Below are 22,612 nucleotides of genomic sequence, written 5' to 3'. Positions count from 1 at the left end.
TGTCTTTTGTGAGAATTCTATTTGTAGTATATGGCTATTAATGTGGTCTCATGATATGGTGAACTTTTTATCAAGATCTTGGTTATATAATGAAGGGGTAATTCTTTTTTCAGATACCTGCTTTGCTGACCACTAGCACCTGAATTTGGACAAGGGCTTTCCTGAAGAGCCAGCATTTGGTGTTGCAAAGTGAGTCAAAATATTAGGACTCCATGTGTGGTCTGTCATGGGAGACCTTTTTGTCTGATACAAACTAAATCAGAATTTAATTTAGCTTCAAAAGATACCAATCTTTTGCCAAAGGGAGCACATTCTTCCTTTTAAAACATTTTTAATGAGGTTCATATTCTGAAACAGAAGCGAAAAACCTGACTTTATTTCCATTTACTTACCAGGCAAGAGGAGTGGTGGTAATTGTGCCATTGTAGGTATTGCAGCGTTCAGGTAGGAGGACTGACCAACAACAAGAAGGGCATTCAAAAAACAAACTTAATTAGTGGTCAGGTATGTTTTATTTATGGGCTTTTCTCTGGCATTCATCACCTTACAAACACTAACAAATTAAACCTCTAAGGTAGAAAATATCATCACTCCCAATTAACAGATGAAATCTGGAATTATAAATACCACAGACTAGCCTCAGATCATCAAGGTCACATAACAAGTCTGTAGGACAGTTGGGAAGAGACTACCAGTCCTGTGAGCTAAACACAAAGACCATCCTTTCTTTTAACATGAGAGCTGTGGTAAGTTATAATACTTCTTTGGGCACCTGAGTTCCTTAATACATTATCACTAAGGCAGTATTTTTCAGCATTGGCCAAATAAATCACAAAGTTACCAGACAGCAAAACAAAAAGGAAACTAAAACTAAAAATGTCTTTGTATACCTCTTCTGTAGACCATAAATAATGCAAGCTCCTCCTAGGTACTACAATAATAAACATGTTATAAATACTGAAGCTAGACCCTGTAGCATGCAAAGATAGTGTTGACAGTGCTCAAGATTTTATTGAGAGTCTTGTGCTGTTGTAAAATAATGAATCTTGTGGTGGTCAGTCCATTTTTAAAAGAATCCAATCCCCAAATCATGTGATAAGGTTAACATTTTAGCTTTTTTTTAAAGTGCTTGGGGTCGAGAGAGATTTTGGATCTTGCCCTGATGATAAATGGTGGTATAAATGGAACAGAAGAGAATTTCAGTAGCGAGATTTTCACCAAAGTATAACGATCTTTCTACATTCAGCAGATTCAGTCCTGCCAACCTCAGCTGTTCTGACACACAGGGCAACAACCAATCTTTCCCTCTCACAAGTCCTACATGACCCAAACTTTATGTACCAGGGAAGCAAAACGATGAAACACAATAAGTGGTCAGTAGGCAAATAACAATGTGGATGTCTTTGAAGAGCTTCAACAAAAGCCCTCTATCAGCTACACTGCTTGTACTCTTATAATTGCAGCCTGTGAGTGTTTTTAGGGGTATGTAGAAATAGAACACATTACTGTAATCCACAAATAACACAGCCATTGTCACAGTATGAGCAGTTTAAACTCCTCATTTAAAGAGCTTGCAATTTATAATGCTCGTTATTTTAATCCCTTTTTAAAATAATGTAATTTCCAGTCACTTTGGGAAATTTGGATTCAACAATTTTTACAGGGCTGGAAATGCAGAACAGAATGAGACAGGGGTGTTGTCAGAAAAGGAAAAATACATGATATGCATTGTGGTTATTAAGGAAATAGAACCAGTGACCAAATAAAGGAGGTGTACTGAATAGCTGCTTTCATATACATTATCCAAGCCCTGTGTTTTAAAATATAAATGAAGGCAGCATCATCCCAACTGTACATGTGTGCCTGGCTGTGCACAAGAATCCTACTGAAAATTATGCTTGAGAATGAAGATATCACACAAAAGAGAATTGGAAGCAAAGGAAGCTATATTGTTGGGGCAGAAGCCAACACGGGGAAGTGGTTTGCTGTTCCTCCTCCCTGGAGCAATAGATAAAGGAGGTGTAGTTTGTGATCCTAGGGGATGGACAGTCAGATTTCTTAGGTGATTAAAAGGCACAAAGTACAAAAAAAGTCATGTATTGGCAGAGAGTCAAGGTAGATTACAAAGGACAGTGCACAGAGGAAGAAAAAGGCTGCCTGAAAAGATGTTGGTTTGCCTTTTTTTTTTCCTAAAGAGCTTGCGAGAGAGAATAAAAGTTCCTTTATCTAAAAAGAAATGAAGACATTTGCAGTTTCTGGGTCAGCACAAAGGCTCAGCAGATAGTTACAGACTCTCCCTTACAAGAGATTAGGTTTGGAAGTGACCTCAGGAATTTTCTTTCCTTGCCTGGCTGGGGCTGAGAACATCTCAGCCTGGAGGGGGAGGAGCAGTGCGCAGTGCAAAACCACACAGCTAGTGCCTGGCTTTGGGGGGAAGTTGGAGCCTCTAAAGAAGTTTGAAAAGGACAGTCCTTGGCTGTTAATGTTTGGGGTAGCAGGTCTGACCTAAACAGTAGCAAAAATGGCAACTATTTGGGTCACCAGATAAAGTCAACCTCATAACCTGATTACCTCCAAGTCTGTTCTTTATTTGACTAGAGGGATGCTGTTAGCTGATTAGTATGACAGAGGATGCTCTGTCAGCAGTCTCCTTTTTATTCTGTTTGTATTGAAACGGATCCAGCTCAATGTCTTCAGTTATCACAACTGAAGCAGTATAAGAGTAGGGAGAGAGTGAGGATCTTTCCTTTAACTTCAGAAGCTAGGACGTTCAATACCAGCACCTAGAACTCTGCCCAGAAACTTACTGTCAGCCAGTACTGGGGAAGATGTCCTGTTGTTTTGAGCTAAAAGGGCTAAACTCCAGACAAAGTAGACACTATAAAATATTACAAATTTAAGCAGGTACTTCAAAATGAATAGTGAACAAACAAGTAACACAGGGCCTTGTCACATGTTCACTTGCAAAGGCTGAAAATCACTAGCATGCAGTGACCTATAAAGGGTGCAGACAGATGTGCTGCTCCCCGCTGTAACTGAGAACACTTTTCAGGCAGTGTTCTGAGTCATAGCAAGCTGCCGGACCAAACAGAAGTTCACTGTTGGTTCCAGGAGGTGAGGGGAATCTAGCTGCTGACTGCCAGCCTGCTGCCAGTTTCGCCTAGCAATGGCCCCTCCTCTTCCCCAGCCTGTCCCTGTTTCAAAATGGGAGGGAGGAAAGGGAGCAAAGGACTAGCTCTAGGGGTTCCCTGGCCAGAAGATGCTGAAAAAACCCCCAGACTGAACTCCCTCCACTCTCTTTTCCCTCCTCCCATTCTGAAAATAGCTTGAGGCTGGGAGACAGTGCAGACAGAAGCTACAGAAGATGATCTGTTTTGAAACATCTTCATATGACCCCCTCATGCAATGGTTTTTAAGGCCTGGCTCGACAGCCCTGGGTGGAATGATCTACTTGAGGATGGTCCTGCTTTGAGCAGGGGGTTGGACTAGATGACTTCCTGGGGTCCCTTCCAACCCTAACTTTCTACGATTCTAGAATTCACCCACCCAATCACCCATTTTTAAGTGGTCTGCAGCCAGGCACTTGTGTTTGGTCACAGCTATAGACCCCTTTTTGTGGCTACATCATGAGAAAATTGTCACTTCTGTCTGCACCCAAAGTAAGTACATGTTTAGGAGATAACACTTATCAGAAAGGGAACAACTTTGTAATGTTGGGTATGAGGGCACTTAACACATTTGTCTGCTTGTGTTTTAACTGCATTTAGTGGCCACATCTCCACAAGTGAGAACCTTCAGTTTGTGGTGCCTCAAAGCCTATTGAGACACCACAAAATACAGATGGCGCATGTTAACCTGTTCATTGTACTGTTTATTTGCAGCATGGGGGCAAAATTAAATACTGGAAAAGACCTGTGTCTAAAAAACCCCAAAAAAGCACCAAAAAAAAAAAAAGGTGGCACAAGTGGCAGCAGTGTATACCACCCAAAAACAGAGTCTGGCTAGCCAGAGCTACACTCTGGCTGCTGACCAGGCTCTGAGTGCCCGTATTACAGCTGCTGCAGCCCCAGGAAGCCCCCAGGACACCTGGTAAGACTGCTGGGGCCAGTTCAGGTGCTGGCCCAGCCTCCCCTACCCCACCCACGGCAATCTGTCGTGCACCACAGCGTATGTACAGGGGCGTACCCAGGGACAAGTAGCAGCAATACAAATATGTGCCACTGCTATTTGTCCTTTGGGAAACACATGTGCATGCTCTTGGGGACATGCCCAGTAAGTGTTAAGTTGAACATGTGACACCACCCATAGTTACAGTGTTCTGTGGAAAAGCTCACCAGTACAGTCCTTTTCTCAACCTGTTGTCTCACAGCCTAGGCCTGCAGTAGAAGAAAAAGCCATAAAATAGTCATGACCAGCTGCTGAAGTGGGAGGGCTGGTTTTTATATGCCATTTTCTGTGGGCTTAAGGATTCAAGATGGGACCTCCTTTTTCTCAGCATCTTAGAAAACATGCAATAGGATGCAGTTATACAAAGAAAAAATGAACTTTGAGAAGCAAATGAAAATTTGACCACTGACCTTTTTGTTAGGCCCCCCGAGTTTGAGGGTTAACTAGCTTCAATGTAATCTAGTTTGAACTAGATTCAATTCTGTCTGGATTAGACTAAAATCACATTGAAAAGGTGAGGGGAAACAGTTCGATAAATTGGCAAAGCAGGAGTCACTTAACCTCTACCGACAATATAAGAGTGAAATTTAAATGCACTATTAGTGGTTCTTTAAATATGTTTTACTGTGGTCCCACTGCATGTGTTTCATGCATCTGACACCAGATTGACTGTCATGGTCAAACGTCTACCCTGTGTCTCCTTGTGCTCCCACATAAGCACATAGGGCATCTATACACATGTAGCAAGGCTGCTCCAAAGCACTGTAATTACAGTGTGGTAATTACCGCGCTTTAGTGGACTCTAGCGTTTCATGTATTAGCATCCCCGCACTGAAAAATGGTGCCTGGCACTCATTTGACGAGCTCTAGCTAAAGTTCTCCTGCTGCCATTTTTCAGTGTGGGGATGCTAATACATGAGATGTTCTGGGCATTATAAGAGTGGCTCTTGAAGCCGCTGTAATAAAAGTGCCTCCCCACTGCAACTCCCAGAGCACATGTATAAATGCCCATAAGCAGCAAGGTGGCCATGACTTTCTCCTTTCCTTCTTGCCACAAACAGTAATGAAACAGAACCCAGTAGATGCCCAACACACTAGTTCTTATTTAAGACTTAACTTATTTAAAATATTTTCCAACCTATCAAAACTACTTTAATTCTCCTGCCCCCTTTAGTATTTTTTTTTATTATATTTGATGCATTTTTTTGTGGTACTGTGAAGTCCATTTTTATTAAATAGTGAAACTGAAATATATTCTAGTAATCAGAACATGGGATGGGTCACTTTTTTATTTTTTATGAAGTTGAAGAACTTTAATTCTAAAATATTATTTTTCCTAGGTACTACTAAGTCTTCTACCGGTGCTATTTAATAAAGAGGAAAGACTATAAAAATTCCTATAGCCATTGTATCATAAAGGACATTAGACCATCCTTGAAGAATAACGGTTAATGTTAGGCTTCACACAGGGTGCATCTACACATGCGCTTTACTGCAGAGTAGTTTAATTAGGTCTGCAGTAAAGCATCACAATCTACATGTGCTCTAGTATTAGGATGCAGTAGTTTAATTAAGTCCGCCATAAGATAGTACTGTCATGGACTGTACTATCTTACTGTGAAGTACTTATGTGAGATTAAATGCATACGTAGACTGTAACGGGCTGGCTGGAGCATGAGGATGCCCCAGCCAGTCCCTCTGCTGCCTGATACTGCCACGCAGAGCCGAGGACTGACCCCATGGAGACCCTACCAGCTCAGAGCTGCTCTGCCTCGGCTTTAACTTCTGCAGTCCTGGGTACACATGTAAAGGCTGCACTGAGGAGCAGCTGGCTCCAGTGCAACTGTACTGGAGTTTATATCATCACATTAATTGCTCATGTAGATACACCCAGGGAGAGGTATTACACTATCATTGTGTTTCTGCTCTTATAACTTACTGAGGCAGGAGCTGTATTTCCTTTTGCTTTGTACAGTGCTGAGCATATCATCTTTGCAAGACTATCCAACTGGACACATGGCCCATGAAGTGTTAATTTGTGGCTCCCACCTCGCCACTACTGCCCCCCCCCCCCCCCCCCCCCCATCTTCTGTGGCTGCATCAGGGTCTCTAAGCTCTCTCTGCCTCTTCCTGCTTCCACTTTATGCACCAACCCAAGGACTGAGCAGTGAGGTGGCATATTGCAGCACACTGCAGATTGGGGTGGTGGGATGGTAGCCAGGGGTATACAGCTTGGGGAACCCATGGCCAATGCTAGTGCAGACCCTTATTCATGCAGCCTGTACTGTGTGATATCCCTAGGCCTTTAGAAGTTAAGCAGCCCTGTTCTACAGTTCTAGTAATAACATTTCCTGTGCTACAGTGTGCAGAAGCTCCACTTCTGCATTACCCTTTCAGCCCTGTTGATGCTCTACATATGCTCCATGTTCTTTCTTCTCCGATTCAGGTCAGTAGGGGTTCTGGTGCTAAAGTCAGCTTGATTCTGATCAAGATCAGCACAGTGAGAAGGAAAAAAAATCATGAAAGATGGCTAAAGGACAAAGATATAATCTCACAGAGGACGAGTTTAGCTTAATGGTTTCCAATGTAGTTCTATTGAGAGTACAGGCTTGCTCTAAATCCCCTACTCACCTGCAAAGAAAATTTCCCCAACACTTGATGAATATTTGATCAGTACTGGAAGATGCATTTGACTTGACAAAATCCAAAAACCTAAAAAAGATGAAGTAGAAACTCTTCACAATACTGTACAGTTCATTGCATGGGCATGACTGAATGCCAGGGGATCCAAACTGACATACAGTCCTTGCATTTCTTTGAAGTATGAGAGGACATAGGACTGGAGAGGACTTTGAGCCTTTTAGGATCTAGCTCTATGTATTATGTTGTATTCTCAGATCAGCACACAAGGTACTTTTAGGATGATCTGCATATTGTTGCTGGTTGTCACAATCATAAATGTCCAGGACCCTTGGAGAAGCATGTTTGCTATTATGGCATAATCATATTTTGTTTTCTGCAGTTGGTTCCTAGTATAAGCCCATAAAAAAGCACAGGATGCTTGCAGACAGTAACTGTGATAAGAAAATACTGCTTTCTAATAATTATAGCTGTTTATTGGAGACCTGTTGTTTTATTGAAATGTATTCCTTGTAGTGGAATCAATGTATGTTGTCCTCTTTTCAAAGAGCTAGGGGCACTTAATAGCAATTCACCTGAAACATCATTTTGTCATAAATTATGGTTAATGTTAATTGAATTATAAAATTTTGAGCTTGCCATATTGAACATTTGTGATCTATGATACATATCGTGTTTCTGCAGAATTAAAGAGAGACTATTAAATGCTCGGTCACCTTCTGTAAGTATTATTATCAATTATATCTTTAATTATTATTATCTGTCAAGATAAGTCCTATGAATGAATGTAAGGCAGAGATGAGGGGTTATGTTTCTGTGTCATTACTTTAAAGTTGTACAAATCAGAAAGCCTTTAGTAAATAGGTCTTTGATTCTATATTTTTTTTCTTAAATAATTTATTCAAACAGATGACATAGAAGAGGAGGGGTTAAAGTCATAATATATTGTTCTGTTCTGTTGTTAAAATAAATTAACCCAAATAATTTACACTAGAATCCATGAAGTTGCATACTGTGGGCCTAAATAAATAATCATCCCAGATTTATGAGTTTGTAAGAAATATGAACACCAAATATAAAACAAAAGCAAAATCAGAAAGACAATGGTGTCTATCTCTCATTTCAAATTCTCTGGAGATCAATAATTAGATGTATGTATATTCAAGGTAAGTGTGAAACATGAAGTCCAGTGCATGATGGCTGATACCCTAACCCTCATGTGGGTGGAACTGTATGACTATACATTGAAGATAGATAAAAAGGGACAGTGGGACAAGGTAAAAGGTCACAAAAACTCCAGTACAACCTGTGAACAGGAATGGGGCTTTTGAATGTATTAGAGTAAGGAGACTGTGGGAACTGGTAGAGATTGGCATTTCCCAGAGAGTTCATGGAGAGTTTGTAGAAGTCCCAGAGAGTTTGTGCTGTCCTTTCATTTCAGAAATGTCCCACCTGAACCTGGATTCAGTTCAGAAATGTCCCACCTCAGTCCTGGCCACTTCCATTTGATTTACACCATTCCAATTGGGGAAAAAGCAAGAACAAAGTTGGCCTTGCTGTTCATTTGAAGATCATCCCATGTAAGGGACTCCCAAAGCAAGCATAGTGAAGGGTAGTACAGTTCTACACCCAGGTTCTCTCCCATCTGTGATAGTCCCTGGTGAATAAGGTATATAGCAGGGAGTAGGGATTCACATACAGCCCCTCTGCTGGCTTCATGCAAGTGATGGCATCCCCTTATAGTGAATATATTCACGGATGTCAGTTTTGTAACATAGCATTAGGCTATTTATTTAAGCTATGCAAGTGTCTCTGTAGCCAAAGCATATTGGATAATTACATTTAAACAAATTGTACCATTCAAATGTTTCACCAGAGATCTCCACAATTTAAAGACAGCATAGGTACAGGTGAACTCCTTTGAAACTATTGCTAAGTAGTGTGTCTGTGAACCCATCACAAGGCATTGTATCAATCCATATTCACACATGCCATATCTACTGATGCTGTTAAGTGGCTTACTGTACTTCTGATGCCGTAACATGTGGCAACTCCATTGTTTCAATCCATGCTTAATAATAACTGAATTATTTAACTGGAACTTGTCATACCCAATGTTTAAAATCGTCATGTTTCTTTAGAATTAAAGCAAGTGGAAGAAAGAGAAACTATTAAATGCTTGGTCACTTTCAAGAAGTGCTATTATCAATTATATTCAGCAATTATTATTATCTGTCAAGATGAGCTTTGTGAGCATAGAGCCATTGTGCTAATAATATGCATATGCACATTAAAGTATATACAAAGCTCCTATGTATGAACAGTGCAGATTATTAAATATTTGTAACTACGATGTTTCCATTTAAAAAATCAAAACGATCTGCCTCACATTGATTTTTTTTTTCAGTTTGTTAACTTTTAAAGTCTTTTGGAAATAGTGAACCACAGAAAAAATCCACAGTCAAGAAAGCAGTGTTTTAAAATAGCCAAATGGACTCTTTTATAAAAATGTGCAAATTAAAACATTCTGACGCTGAAAACAGATGTAATGCTTCTACCAAGTGCCATTAGCAGTAGTAAAGTGCAGGAGCAGCTGATGATGAAGAGGTTTTGTTTAAAATAAGTAGATAAAAATGACTGTGTTCATTCAAATCCGCTGATCATATTTAGAGGTATTTCTTCCCACCTCAAAACTGTTTGCTCAGAAGACCCTAGGAATATGAAACTACAAATATTTAATATTTGAGAAAAGAAGATAAAGTTATATAATGAAATGAATAGGTAAGGTGTGTCCTATCATGACTACTTTAAAAAGTGTTATATTCCTGTAAACTGTATCACCATTAATTGATTCCACACCTTTTGTCTTTGCAGGACAGGCTACAGAAACAAAGCCCCTCTAAAACAGCATTGTCATTCCAGCTACACAGCTCTGACACAAATATTCTCTTTTCAACAATTTCATGAAAAATTCTGCCTGATTTAATGTAGCCAATACAAATCAATATTGATACTCTACCCAATATTGGGTAGAGTACAAACATTTAAAGCAAATCTAAGTGCCCTTTTATCCTGCCCAATCCACTATAATGATTGCTTAGTCATCTAGAAGTTGTCTTGTTTGCTTTGCTTGAGGAAATATTTACACACTGAAGTAAAACTGCATTCTCATTCTTGTTCAGAGGTACAGAACTAACCTCTTAAAGCCAAAAGCCAATCTGCCAGTGATATAAAAAGCTTCCTAGAAAAGGAAGTACACCATCATTTTCTGATTTTTAATGGAGTCAGACTATTGTGAGGATGATGCCTTGGGCGGAAGACATCATACTAAGACCACTCAAGATTTACCACCACATTCCTTTAGGAAAAGAAAGGATTAGATTAATACCCATGGCCTCTGTTAGTGTGCCCTTTTATCTTAAGCCCCTGACTTGGGTTAATGTGAAGCTCCTTTGTACATGCTTGTTTTCTCCACCTATGAACAAGAGCAAAATAATGTTGGGTGCACATGCAAATAGCTGCAAGAGACAAGCGACATTCCCTGAACCAAAAATTCTTGGTTCATATGCAACTTACTCACTTCCCTATTAAAATAGTTTTAAGGTTTGTTGTAATATCCAGCCTATTTGTCTTAAATTTAACTCCATGGTCAGTACAAAAGCGGTTGGGGGACAAAATAGTTCCATATTCTGTTGGCTAACTCCAGACTACAAGCAACAAAGAGGACAACTTTGCCCGTTGTGCTGACAAAGTTGGTTAGTGCTTTAAACCCATCATTTGGAAGACAGGCAGCCCTCTTTTCTTCAGTTTGCTCAGGATCTCATAAAAGCTCTGTGCTTGTATTTCTGCTGTTCTCTTAAGTATAAGATCTTGGAAAACAAAATCAAATCAACCCATAAAATGAAACTTTCAGAAGGTGATAATACTTCTTTGTTTCCTTTTCATGTTGTTCTTTATTCATTCAAGGGATGTTTGCAGCTATTGGCTTCCCTTATGATGGATGTGATTTGGTTACTTGTAGAATGTAAGAGGTCAAAGGTACTATATATTCTTTTCTTTAACCCAGCTAATTGCAAATTCTTCTCTGATAAATTTCTCACATCAAGAAATACTGAACCTTGTTAAATGTATGATTCACATAACCTCTTCTCAGTTTTATAAATTGAGCACCTGCTGATTTTTTTTTTTTAAAGGAGATCCTCTAACTTTAGAAGTATGAGACTTATTGGAAGATACATTAACTTACATTTTGCCACACTTGGACTAGTCCACTCCTAGTAACTACAGTTTATGATTACCGCTTCTATTTTATGACATTTCACGTCAGATCTGAAGGTATAGCTATTGTAATTACATTTCTTGCTTTCTAGTATTAGACTTGGCACTGGAGATGGCTGATTGTTATTTAACCTTTTACATACTTTGGAGCCCTTGTAATGCAAATTTCTCTTCATGGATAGGAACAGCTTGGTCAGTGGCACAAAAACACAATCTTAATATTCCTGAGTGATTGCACCTAGTGAGAAAAGAGACAGAAAACTGTTTAGTGCCATTAAGTTCATTTTATTCTTTTTAAAATATGTTAATAAAAAGACAAATATACAAATAATGGATGAAAAGACAACAGTAAAAGCAATCAATTATAAGAATTGCATCAACATATAATTTATTTCAAGTAATCTATCAGTTACTTGAAAGACAGAAAAACCTAATTTAATAACCAACAGTAATAGTTTATAATGTATAGGGAATATAAAATAACACTTTTATCATACATTAAATCAGTATCTATTGATAAATATGATAAAGAAAAATACTTAGGAAAGTTGTGGTAGATATTTTCTGCAAAATTGTATGATTCAAGGCAAACTGCTGCAAACTCTATTGTATTTTCTTCCATGTTTGAATATGTCATGTTATATCCTTTAAGCAATTTATGTCTTGCATATGGCTCCTTCAGCTAGCAAATTGTCCATGAACAAACCTAGTGTCATCGATATGTTTGTTATTCATAATTGTTCTGGAAATAGCTTTTTGAATATATTGGATCCTATAGAATATTCATAAACTGCTCACAGCAAGTACTTACTTGAATATTCTACAGTCTGAATATGCTCCTTGAGCTTTGTTGTATGGCAAATAAGAAACTTGTTTTGGTTTCTGTTCCATGATTAGGAAACATGCTTTTTTGTATCGGCAGACACTGATTTGTTGACACATACTCATAAAGTTAACAGTCAGTCAGCCAGCATGTGTGTAATTGCTGGGCCATGCAAAGCATCCTCAGTGGCCATGTGCAGTTCCTGTAGTCCACCGCTGAACTTAGTCATTGGCAGTCATTAGCAATGTGTGACATGGTGTGTGCTTTGCCACAGCTACAGTCTGGGTCATTGCAAAGACTCAACTGGTAGAGGTTGGTCAAAATAAAGTTAACAAGAATAATGAATAAAAATAATTAAAACTCCTACCCAAACATTCGTGCAAACTTATGGTGGAAGAAATGTCCTTGGAACAATTAATTAAAGCATATGCACGTATAATTGTGAATTCTCCATCATGGTGCAAGTAGAACAGGCTTGTGCATACCCTATTTCAGTGTTGATCTAATCCAACTTTACATGACATCAGTAAGAAGACTTCTGTTCAATCACTTTTCTGTCTAGGGCCATGGTTTTCATCCTTTTAGATTCAAGGCACCTCATGTTATATTCAAGGCACCCCTCAAAGTGTCAAGTCTTAGTTTTCACTCATTTTTTACTATAGAAAAATAATAGAGCGATTTTTTTTTTTTGTGTTGCAAGGAACTTGGAAAGATCAAAACAGATCAGAATGCTTATCATACTATGAATTCCTATTTGAAAACTATGGGTGTTTATACTACACATACTCTGGGAGTGGGTGGGGAGGGTGCTTTAATTAAAGTGGCTTTGAGGGCCACTGAAAAATGGCAGCAGAGGCATTTAACTAAAGCTCACTGTACAAGTACCCATGTACCTTTTTTCAGCGCAAGGACACTGATGCTTAAGGTGCTGGAGTGCAGTAATTACCACACTCCAGCAGACTCAATTAATCAAGTCTGCTCCAATGTGCTGCAGCCTCACTGCACATGTACAGGCAACCTCTGGGTTTATCTTGTGAATCATGTTTTCACACGTAACAGTGCTAACTTTGCTTGGCACCCAGGGGCAAATTTGAAAGGACTTTGGGGTGCTCTTGGAGGTGGTGGCAGTGGCAGCAATCCCTCAGTCAACTATCATCACTTCCATGGGTCAAGTATAGGGTTCTAGATGAGTCTGTTGATGACCAAGAAGACCAGTCCTAGAGCCAGAGACTCTCTGGCCGATGTCACAGGTGGTGGTTAAAAAGATGGTTGAAACATAGATTGCTCAGTCTTCTTTCCTTTTCTTCCATTTCAGTCACCTTTCTTCCTCCAGGGCAAATCCTCAAAGTACAGTGTACCTTCTCTCACAAGGTGTTACCACATAGCCTTGTCCTGGGTTTTTCCCAATTTGTAGTGTCAATGCCACACTTCTTAATATTTGCCTTGAGGGTGTTCTTTAAGTGTTTTCTCTGGCCCATGTATGTCCTTTGATCTTAGCTGAGTTGGAAGTATAGCAGTTGTTTTGGTAAATATACATTAGGCATGCATACAGAATGCCCTGTCCACCACAGCTGAGGTTGAATAATCAATGCTTCTATCCTGACATCAATGCTTTAGCATCAGTAAAGACATTGGCATTTGTGTGACTATTCTCCTACTTTATGTCAAGGATCTTCTGGAGGTAGTTCCAGTGAAGGGGTTCCAGACTTTTCAGGTAGCCCCTGTAGGTCACCCAAACTTCACAACCATAGAGAAGAATTGGGATTATCATAGCCTTATACAATAGGAGCTTTGTTTTGGTCCTGATGTTGTGATCATTGAACATATAATTATACAGGCTTCTGAAGGCAGAGCTGGCACATCAAATCTTATACTGGATCTCCTTGTCAGTGTTGGCCTGAGAGATGACTGCCAAGGTATGCAAAGTATTCATTTTCCAGCTCTTGTCCATCAATGAGGATCTTTGCTGGGGAAGTTAATTGGCCCAGAGCAGGCTGTTGAAGCAGTTTTGTTTTTCTGATGGTAAGGGTCAGTTCCAGGCATGGATATGCTTGAGAGAAGCAGTTTAGGGTCATTTGTAGGTCCTCCCCAGTATGTGCAATGATAGCACGATCATCGGCATACTCAAGTTCTACAATTGAGGCTGATGTAGCTATGGCTTTGGCACAGAGGCGGGAAAGATTGAAAAAGTTTCCATCCATCCTGTACTTGATGCTAATACCATGTGGCAGACAGTCACAGATGAGCATCTTGGTGACTGCAAGGAGGATGGAAAACAGAATTGGTGCAGTCACACAGCCCTGCTTGATGCCACTTTGAATGGTAAAGGGCTTTGTAGTAGAGCCACTGCACAGGATGGAGGCAGTCATCTGGTCATGAAGCAGTAATAAATTTCCCTGGGCAGCCAAACTTTGATAAGATCTTCCATAGAGCCTCATGGTTAACAGAGTTGAAGGCTTTGGTCAAATTGATAAAGACTATATACAGTTTCTGGTGGTGTTTTTGGCATTTTTCCTGGATCTGCCAGGCTGCAAAAATCATGTTCATAGTGCCTCTCAATGATCTGAAGCCACACTGAGACTCAGGAAGGATTTCCTCAGCAAGAGGGGAGAAGTTGGTTAGGCAGAATTTGAACAAGGACCTTCCCAGTGATGGAAAGGAGGATGATACCCTGATCATTTCCACAGTCAGAGTTATTTCCCTTTTTAAAAATGATGAAAATGGCATTCCTTAGGTCAGCAGGTATCTCCTCAGTGTTCCAGATTTTAAGAAACTGTGTGTGGAGCTTGTTTCTCATAGATTCCCCATCAAATTTGAAGACCTCAGCGGGTATGTCATCAGAGCCAGACACTTTGTTATTTTTCATTTATCTTAGCTCTTGGTGGACTTCTTCAGAGGTTGGTGGAATGGCAAGTGCTTCCCATACTGGATGCTGTGGGATGGACTCATTAGTTTCATCAGTCATAGACCATTCTCAATTCAGGAGCTTTTGGTAGTACTCCTTACAGCAGTTTTTGATGGACTCATTGTCTTTGAGGAGTGTACTGTCATCTTCAGATCTAAGCAGGGTGAGTCCACAAGAATTTGGTCCATATACAGCTTTGATTGCACCGAAGAAGCTCTGCATGTCATGATTGTCAACAAATGGTTGGATTTCTTGTGCCTTCTCTTCCCAGCATTTGGATGATAAAGCTAATTGATTGCATGCAAGCCTCATGCATGGTCTCCTTTTAGAGCTTGCCAATCGTCTTCAACACAAGTGTTATCATTTTCAGTCCTATGATTGGTGAGTTCCCAGTGGTGCCCCTCCACATGTTAAAGTCCCGGCCAAATCTTGCATTGAAATCTCCAGGAGGATGAACTTGTCCTCTTTCAGGATGGTAGCCAGGATTTCATCAAGGCCAACATAAAACGGTTCTTTCTGTTCCTCCTCAGCATCAAATGTTGGGGCAGGTGCACTGATGATGGTAACAAATGAATTGGGCTAAATACAGACAGTCAAAAAGCCTGAGGTTGCATCGATTCAGTCTTTGCAGGTTAGTCTAAATGATGCAGAGATTACAGTGAAACAGAAGTGAACAGACATTTACCTTTAATTCAGGAAATTTAGCCATATGCCAGCAGTGGCTCAGGCCAGAATCCAGGGGATACTAGAGCACGGCTCTCTGGCTGTGTGTTCACTTCCCCTTCCTGCAGCCTCAAGGTCTCTGGTATTTGCAGTCCAGACTTATAACAACAAGACTCTGTAGAGTTGCTCATCACTTCCTCTTCCTGCTTTCAGGTGCCTTTGGGATTTGTAGTCCACAGCTGCAGCCAGCAGTACGTTTGAGCAGGGGAAGGGGTGTTTAGCCCCCCTCCTTAGCCCCAGACCCCAGTTGGGGTTTGCCTGGAGTGGGTAGTCCCCTCCCCACTGCAGACTGGGCTGCATACCTAGCTGGGCTTGCCCCCACCCAAACTTGTCAGCCAGCCCTCCACTGCTCCAGCTAGGGAACAGAGGGGCAGGGTCAGCCGTGCTCTCTGGAGTTGACAGCACAGCCCAACCCAGGGTGGCAAAATGTTAGGATGCTGGTGGACTCTGATTTAACTTAAACCAGGAAGTTTAATTTTATTTACTGTCCTAAGACTCCTTCATGACGAGATGACTGCCTCCATCCTATGCAGTGACTCTGCTACATAGCCCTTTACCACTCAAAGGAAGGAGTCTGGGACAAAAGTTGCATAAACTGGTTTGACCCAAATCAGTTAAGCCTAATCCTACATTCAGTCAGGTTTATCTTAAATCAGTTTTAGCCATTTTGAAACTGGTTTATGTGCACTGAGCTTCGGTTCTGTCAGTTGTTTAAACCAGTTTCTGATCACTTTAACAAGTGTATGTGTAACTTCTGTTCCTAGCCTTGTTAATCATTCAAAGGTGGAGAATCATGAGGTACTCATTAATGCCAACAGGGAATTCAGTCATTCAGCTGACAATCTGGTTCCTAATGGCAAAACCAACCCCATGTATTTGCCTTCCCTTTCCAGAAGGACATGTAGCTACCCCCTTCTTCCCTCAGTTGGCCTTCATCTGCACATACGGTGTCACTGAAACCAGAGTTATCTATGTCATATTGCAAGAGTTCTAGGGTGACAGTAGCTGCTGTGCGCTCAAGTGGCACCCTTGAAAGGACTTCAAGATACTTTAGGGTGCCATGGTAACCTAGTGGCGAATTACTGTTCTAGTGAATGTTTGATCTACTATATTGTGTCAACCTCCATAAAAGTCTAAATAATGGATTAGAACACAATATTATTAATATATGTTCAATATAATTATTGTTTCTTTATACTTTCCTACTATCCATTAATTTCCTTCAACTTTACCACTCCAAGACAAATGCTATGTTATTTTTAATACATAAGTATTTCAATTTAGAATCCTTGGTGGTTTTTTTGAGTTGTAATCAGTATCCTCTTCCATTCTGTAGTGAAAATCCTGGTCTTGATGATCTTCCAGTTTAATTTCTAAATGATTTAAAATATACTTTGGGAACATCATGCCCTCCACAGTATTATAAAATGTACATCTATGTGAGGTAATGGTGATTTTAGAAAATGATGTTGCAAATGAGGGCAGCCCAGAAAGGTATATTAATTAGTCATTTTAGACCAAAATGATCTTAGTTTATTATATTGCTTTCTATAATATTCAGGATGGTTATATATTTCCTGCAACTGCATAAATGTAAAAATGGGCATTAAATTGTCATTTTGACATAAATCTCCTATCTGAATAGTAAGCTTGTCTCTTGATTTTTCAAAGTCGCCATTTGAAGGATCTTTATTTAAGATGTACACTCAGGATGTTTGTTCCAATATTCAATGTAAAATCTTTAGTGTATTGGTTATTTTTTTTAATCAAGGGTTTCTGACCTATTATGTTATATGTCACTGAATACATTGAGTGGTTGCATACATACTAATAAGACAAAAGGAAGCAGAGAATGAGCAGGGGTGATTTCAGGGACCATTCACTATTCTTTAGGGGTGTCTCCTGACATAAATGGAAATGTTATCATTCCATAAACCATGTAATAAACTGTCTTTGCCCAATCCTCAGGTCAGCAGGGTGCATGGTTCAAAGAGGGCTGGGGGATTGAATAGAGGTGGTTTGTATGCTACCTGTACAAATGCTCTAGGTGCAAACTAGAACAGCCTCAGGGTGAAAAAACACAGCAGCACAATCTGAAGGTGACAAAGACATTGAAATGCTAGTATTTGCCATTTGCAAGCAATTAACAGAATTGAAGGTTTTCCTATGCTAAGTATGAAAAGGAAAGTTTTAATAAATATTTTACATAGTACACCAAATTTAGGGATTGCTGTACCAGTAAAAGTTTACATGGCAAGAGCAGTAAAGATTACTAAATACCACTGGTTGATGACTTTTCAAGCTCACTAAATGAAATACATTCTGGAAGGTTCTTTTCAGCACATAGAACATTCATGATTTGCTTCCATTGCAATAGTTTGCCCTTCTCCTGCATCATAGACAGTTGTCTGCTCCTATCAGTTATCATACTCCTGGTTGCTCTTAAGCAGGGGCAGGCAAAATATGGTCCATGGGCTGAATCCAGCCCACCAGGCCATTCTATCTGGCCCATGCCTCCCCCCCCCCCCCCCCCCCCCCAATTTAGAAAATTAATATTTATCTGCCCCTGGCTGCCTGTCAAAGATGACAGGAGCCAGGGGCAGTAGGACACAGGGAGAGTTAGCAGCAGAACTAAACAGCTGCAGCAGCAAGTACGGCACGGCCCAGCCCCACCTCCAGCTCCCCCCATCCCAAGCCCCAGCTGGAAGCCTCTGCCTAGCAGAAGATTCTGGAGGCTTCTGACCTGGGGCTGTTCCTGCCTCCTCACGCTGAGGGAAATGCAGATGAGAAGGAGGGGGGAGGGAGGCAGGGGAGGACCATGGGCAATCGTCCCAGTCCTCAGGGCTGGACCGGGCTGGTTCCTGTGGTCCTGGTGCTGCAGCTGGGAACCATGTGCTGCCAGAGACTGGCTGGCTGGTGGGCAGGGGGCAAGTGGAGAAATGGCTGTGGTAGGTGGGGGGGAAAGGGGCAATAAGTGGGTGCATGGAGCACAGTGACAGCTGGGAGGGAGCATGCTGGTGCCACGGGGCCAGCACCAGCAAGGCCCAGAGCAGTGTCAGAAATGTAGAGCCAGGCTGCCAGAAGCTTTATGGAACCGGCCTGGCTCCCTCCTGTCCCTGCTTGAGCAGCACAGCCTGACTCCATACAGCCCCTGGCACCCTGGGCCCCACCCTCTTGCTGCCCCATGCTCCCTCCCAGCTGTTGTTGCACTCTATGTGCCTGCTTGCTGCTCCTTCCCCCTGCCTGCCACGACCATTTCCTCACTTGCCCCCCCCCACCTTGCTGTGCTCCGGCACCATGTGGTTCCCAGCTGCAGTGCCAGGACCATAGGAGCAGCTGGGACGTGGTGCCAGAGTGGCTGGGGGTGAGGAGGGGGGGAATGGGAAAGCGGCAGAAAGGCAGCAGTGGCAGACAAGGGACAAGTGGCAGTGTGCAGGAGTGCAGGGCCCACGCCAGTGCCCGGGGCCAGGAGTGGCAGGAGTGCAGAGCCTGGGCTTGCAAGAGTTCTGGCAAGCACTCTGCCTGACACAGCAGGAGTGGGGCAGGCTGTGGACAAATCCTCCCCCTCCACCCAAGCCACAACCCTTCCCAGCCACACTTTCCCCACATACTCACAGCCCCTCACACCTATCCACCCCCCGACAAATCCCCCCCCACACACACACACTCTCCCCCACCACGTGCCACATACCCACACACCTATACCCACCCTCCCACAATATACAAGAGTAAGACTTCATTTTAAGCTATTATACTATCACTTCTATGTACACTACACAAACACATGTAAATCAGGACAAAAATATGTTTAAATGAAATTAATGAATGTTGTAGTATATGTTTAATTTTTAGGCTATAATTTGGTATTTTTCTGCTTCAGACAAAGCAAAGCCCCTTGCTAAAAGAAGTAATTTCAGGGAGCAAAGGGAGGGGATTAGGGGTGGGACTTCCAGTCCCAAGATGGTGATCGGGGGTGGGGCACCTGTGAAGGGGTGGGGCTACCCATGCAGCCCTCAATGGCTTACCAAAACTTGGTAAGTGGCCCTCCCCCCCAAATAATTTCCCACCCCTGCTCTTAGTTATGTTCTATACATTCTTTAAAACATTCTAGCTATGCTAATGTGATACAAAATGGAAAAAAAATGTGGACGCACAGCACCAGATTCTTCTGCTTGTTATACCACAGCTACTGCAGAAATAACTCCACATTTAATCACAGTTTCACTAATATAAAGCCAGAGTGAGATGAGGAATCAAAACATGCCCCTTTAGGAAATAGAAAATTGGTAACAACAGTCCTTTCAGTCTACCAGACTCAGTAGTTGGACACCAAAGCTAGACTCAGAATAAGGCACGCATGATAACACTGAGGACAACTGTTAGCACAATTCACCAGGGCTTGTGGTAAATTCTCTCTCATTGACCATTTTTAGATCACAACTAGACTTTTCCCCTAAAATTATAGTTTTTTTCTAAGTATGAACTAATTCAGAGAAGTTTTATGGCCTGGGTTTATGCAGAAGGTGAAATGAAAGATTTCATTTTTTCCTTCTGACCTCATAATCGGCAGTACATGGTCTCACACTGCTAAATTGTTTATGCATTTTTTGCAGTGTTCATATGTTTACTGATACAGGTGGATACACATCACCCCATTGGTTTGGATTTGTTCTCAAGACTTTGTTTTAGAAGCTTATAATCTTAAATTTTCATCATCTCATTAATTTATTATTTTCTCTGAAGCTCCCATATCCACACTTCCACCCATCAATAACCATCTTTACAACAGAAGCAAAAAATACATTTTATTTCAAAACTAGCTACTGTTCCTACCCCACCATCTTTTTTATTTTTTTTTTTTGATGGGTGAAATTATGGTTAATTAAATTATACCCCCCCTGTCTGTAATCAGGCCAAATTCCTATGAGAGCCTTGCCTTCTAGGTACTGCAGGGTCAGGTTTTAATTGTCAAGATATCAATGACCAGTGAAAAATAGTGTTTTACAAAAGTAATTTCATAGTTTAATTATAAAATATGCTTTATAATTTTTAACTGATGAAATTAGATATTACATTTGAAATCCCATGCGTTTGTATATTGTTGCATGGTACTGATGGAACAATTGCCTCCAATGTGATGCTATCATTCTATGTTCTGTATGAATAAAACACATACCAAAGAATTCTTTGCCCTAAAGAATTGCTATTGAACTAAAAAAGGAGTTCTGTATGGAGAGGAATTGCAGAGCTTGGTGCTGAGATGAAAAAGGATTTTAAAAAAATAACACAATGTGTATTTTTCTAGTTTCATTTCTAGTCTTTAAACAGGTACCTAACAACAATTAGCCATGAGGGCTGGGGCTGAAGTTCAGATGACACATTTAGAGTGAAATGGAATTTGGCAGCTTCACATACAGATACAGATTCTTATATATAACCTTTTCCCCTTGTTTGTTTAGCTGCATAATTTATATTAATATGCAGATTAATGGTTCAGGATATTGGCTATACAGTTTGTATAACTTAGATTCCTAGATATATTTTATCTTGAAAGAATATTCTCATTGCTAATATTAGATAGTTTATAAACAACTCACCTGTAAAACCATATTGGTTTAATCGTTTAATCAAATATTTTTTGGCTAACATTTTTGAAGTGGGGGGGAAAAAAAGCAAATTCCCAAATATTTTTTCCCCTGAAAATCTCATGAATCAGAGACAACAAAACAAACTCTAAACATGTTCTACAAGAAAAAGGAAATTGCTGGCCAGCTAAAACAAACCAACATAATTTCAAACTGGAGTGAATTATTGCAGATATTGCTTTAATAATTGGGCCACGTATAACCTACAGCAGTTGAACCTGGATTTTCTCACAAACAAACAAAGTATTACTAGATCATTCTGAAAGGAAGATTTTTATGGAAATTTTTTGGTGGCCAGTGTGATCCCATAACACAAGAGTGACATCTAAGAACCAATAATTGGGTATATCAGCTGTATGGAGATCCAGCCCTGACATGGGAAATCAGAGTACAATGAAAGAATGGAATTGATCCAGACACAAAAGGAAGTACAGCTCAGGATACCAAAAGGGGAAAAGGCTGCCAAGATGACAAAGACAAAGATGGCTAGATGATGTAGTGTCAGATCTACAGCAATGAAATGTGATGACTAGAGAATGAAGGCACACGACTGATAGGAATGGACAAAGATAGTGGAGGCAGCCAAGGGCGAATATAGACAGACAGATTACTTTAATAACAACATTGCCGTTCTGAGTGAGTAGGTACATGGAATATATTCTATACAGGAACTGAAATAACTTGGTTTCAATTCCAAAAACCCAGCTTGAGCTTTTAGGCACCAGTGGAATGCATTGCCGCTATACAGTGATCGGGTGGGTAAAGATTTCCATGGTTTAACAATTTTTTGCTTGTGTTTTGCCACCAAGTGGAAAAGTGACTTGTGGTGACATGCCTGACCCTGGAGAGAAGAGTCATGCCTTTCCTGAATATCATAAAATTCATTCCTGCCTGAAAGACTAAAGAGTAGATGCTTTTGAATATACCTGGTTTTACCAAATAGCACATGTACATTGCATTTTGTGTAAGTTTCTGAGAAGGGGAATCCTCAGAACTATGGCCCATAAAGTTCTCTTGCTCTCCCCTTCTATTTCTGAATCTTACATGTGCACATACACACTATACACATACATCCTTCAAGTTACATGAGTTGAAGAGAATGCTTTATTGTCAAAACACTTAGTATATTTTTCAAGAACAAAGTCTGTACATTTCCAGAAAACAGATGGCATTTGATAAAAGTTGTTCTCCCAGTGGTGTTGTATCCCTCCTTGGTTGTAGCTGTGGAAAGCATTTTTATGTAGCTGAGAATCTGTTTTTGTTTCTGTCATATTGAATGAAATAGTTTGAATGTTTGTAAAGATTGCCCATTAGCCAGTTTCAGGAAGAAGATAGGATCTATCTCCTTATCTAGCTCATTGTTTCGGAGCTACGTGCGAAATGTCCTGACTTCACTTAAAGTCTTAATCTAAATTGTATCTTTAGAAATTT

This window comes from Alligator sinensis, unplaced genomic scaffold (assembly GCF_000455745.1).
Source record: "Alligator sinensis unplaced genomic scaffold, ASM45574v1 scaffold32_1, whole genome shotgun sequence".
Taxonomy (NCBI): Eukaryota; Metazoa; Chordata; order Crocodylia; family Alligatoridae; genus Alligator; species Alligator sinensis.
Note: the sequence above shows the minus strand (reverse complement) of the source record.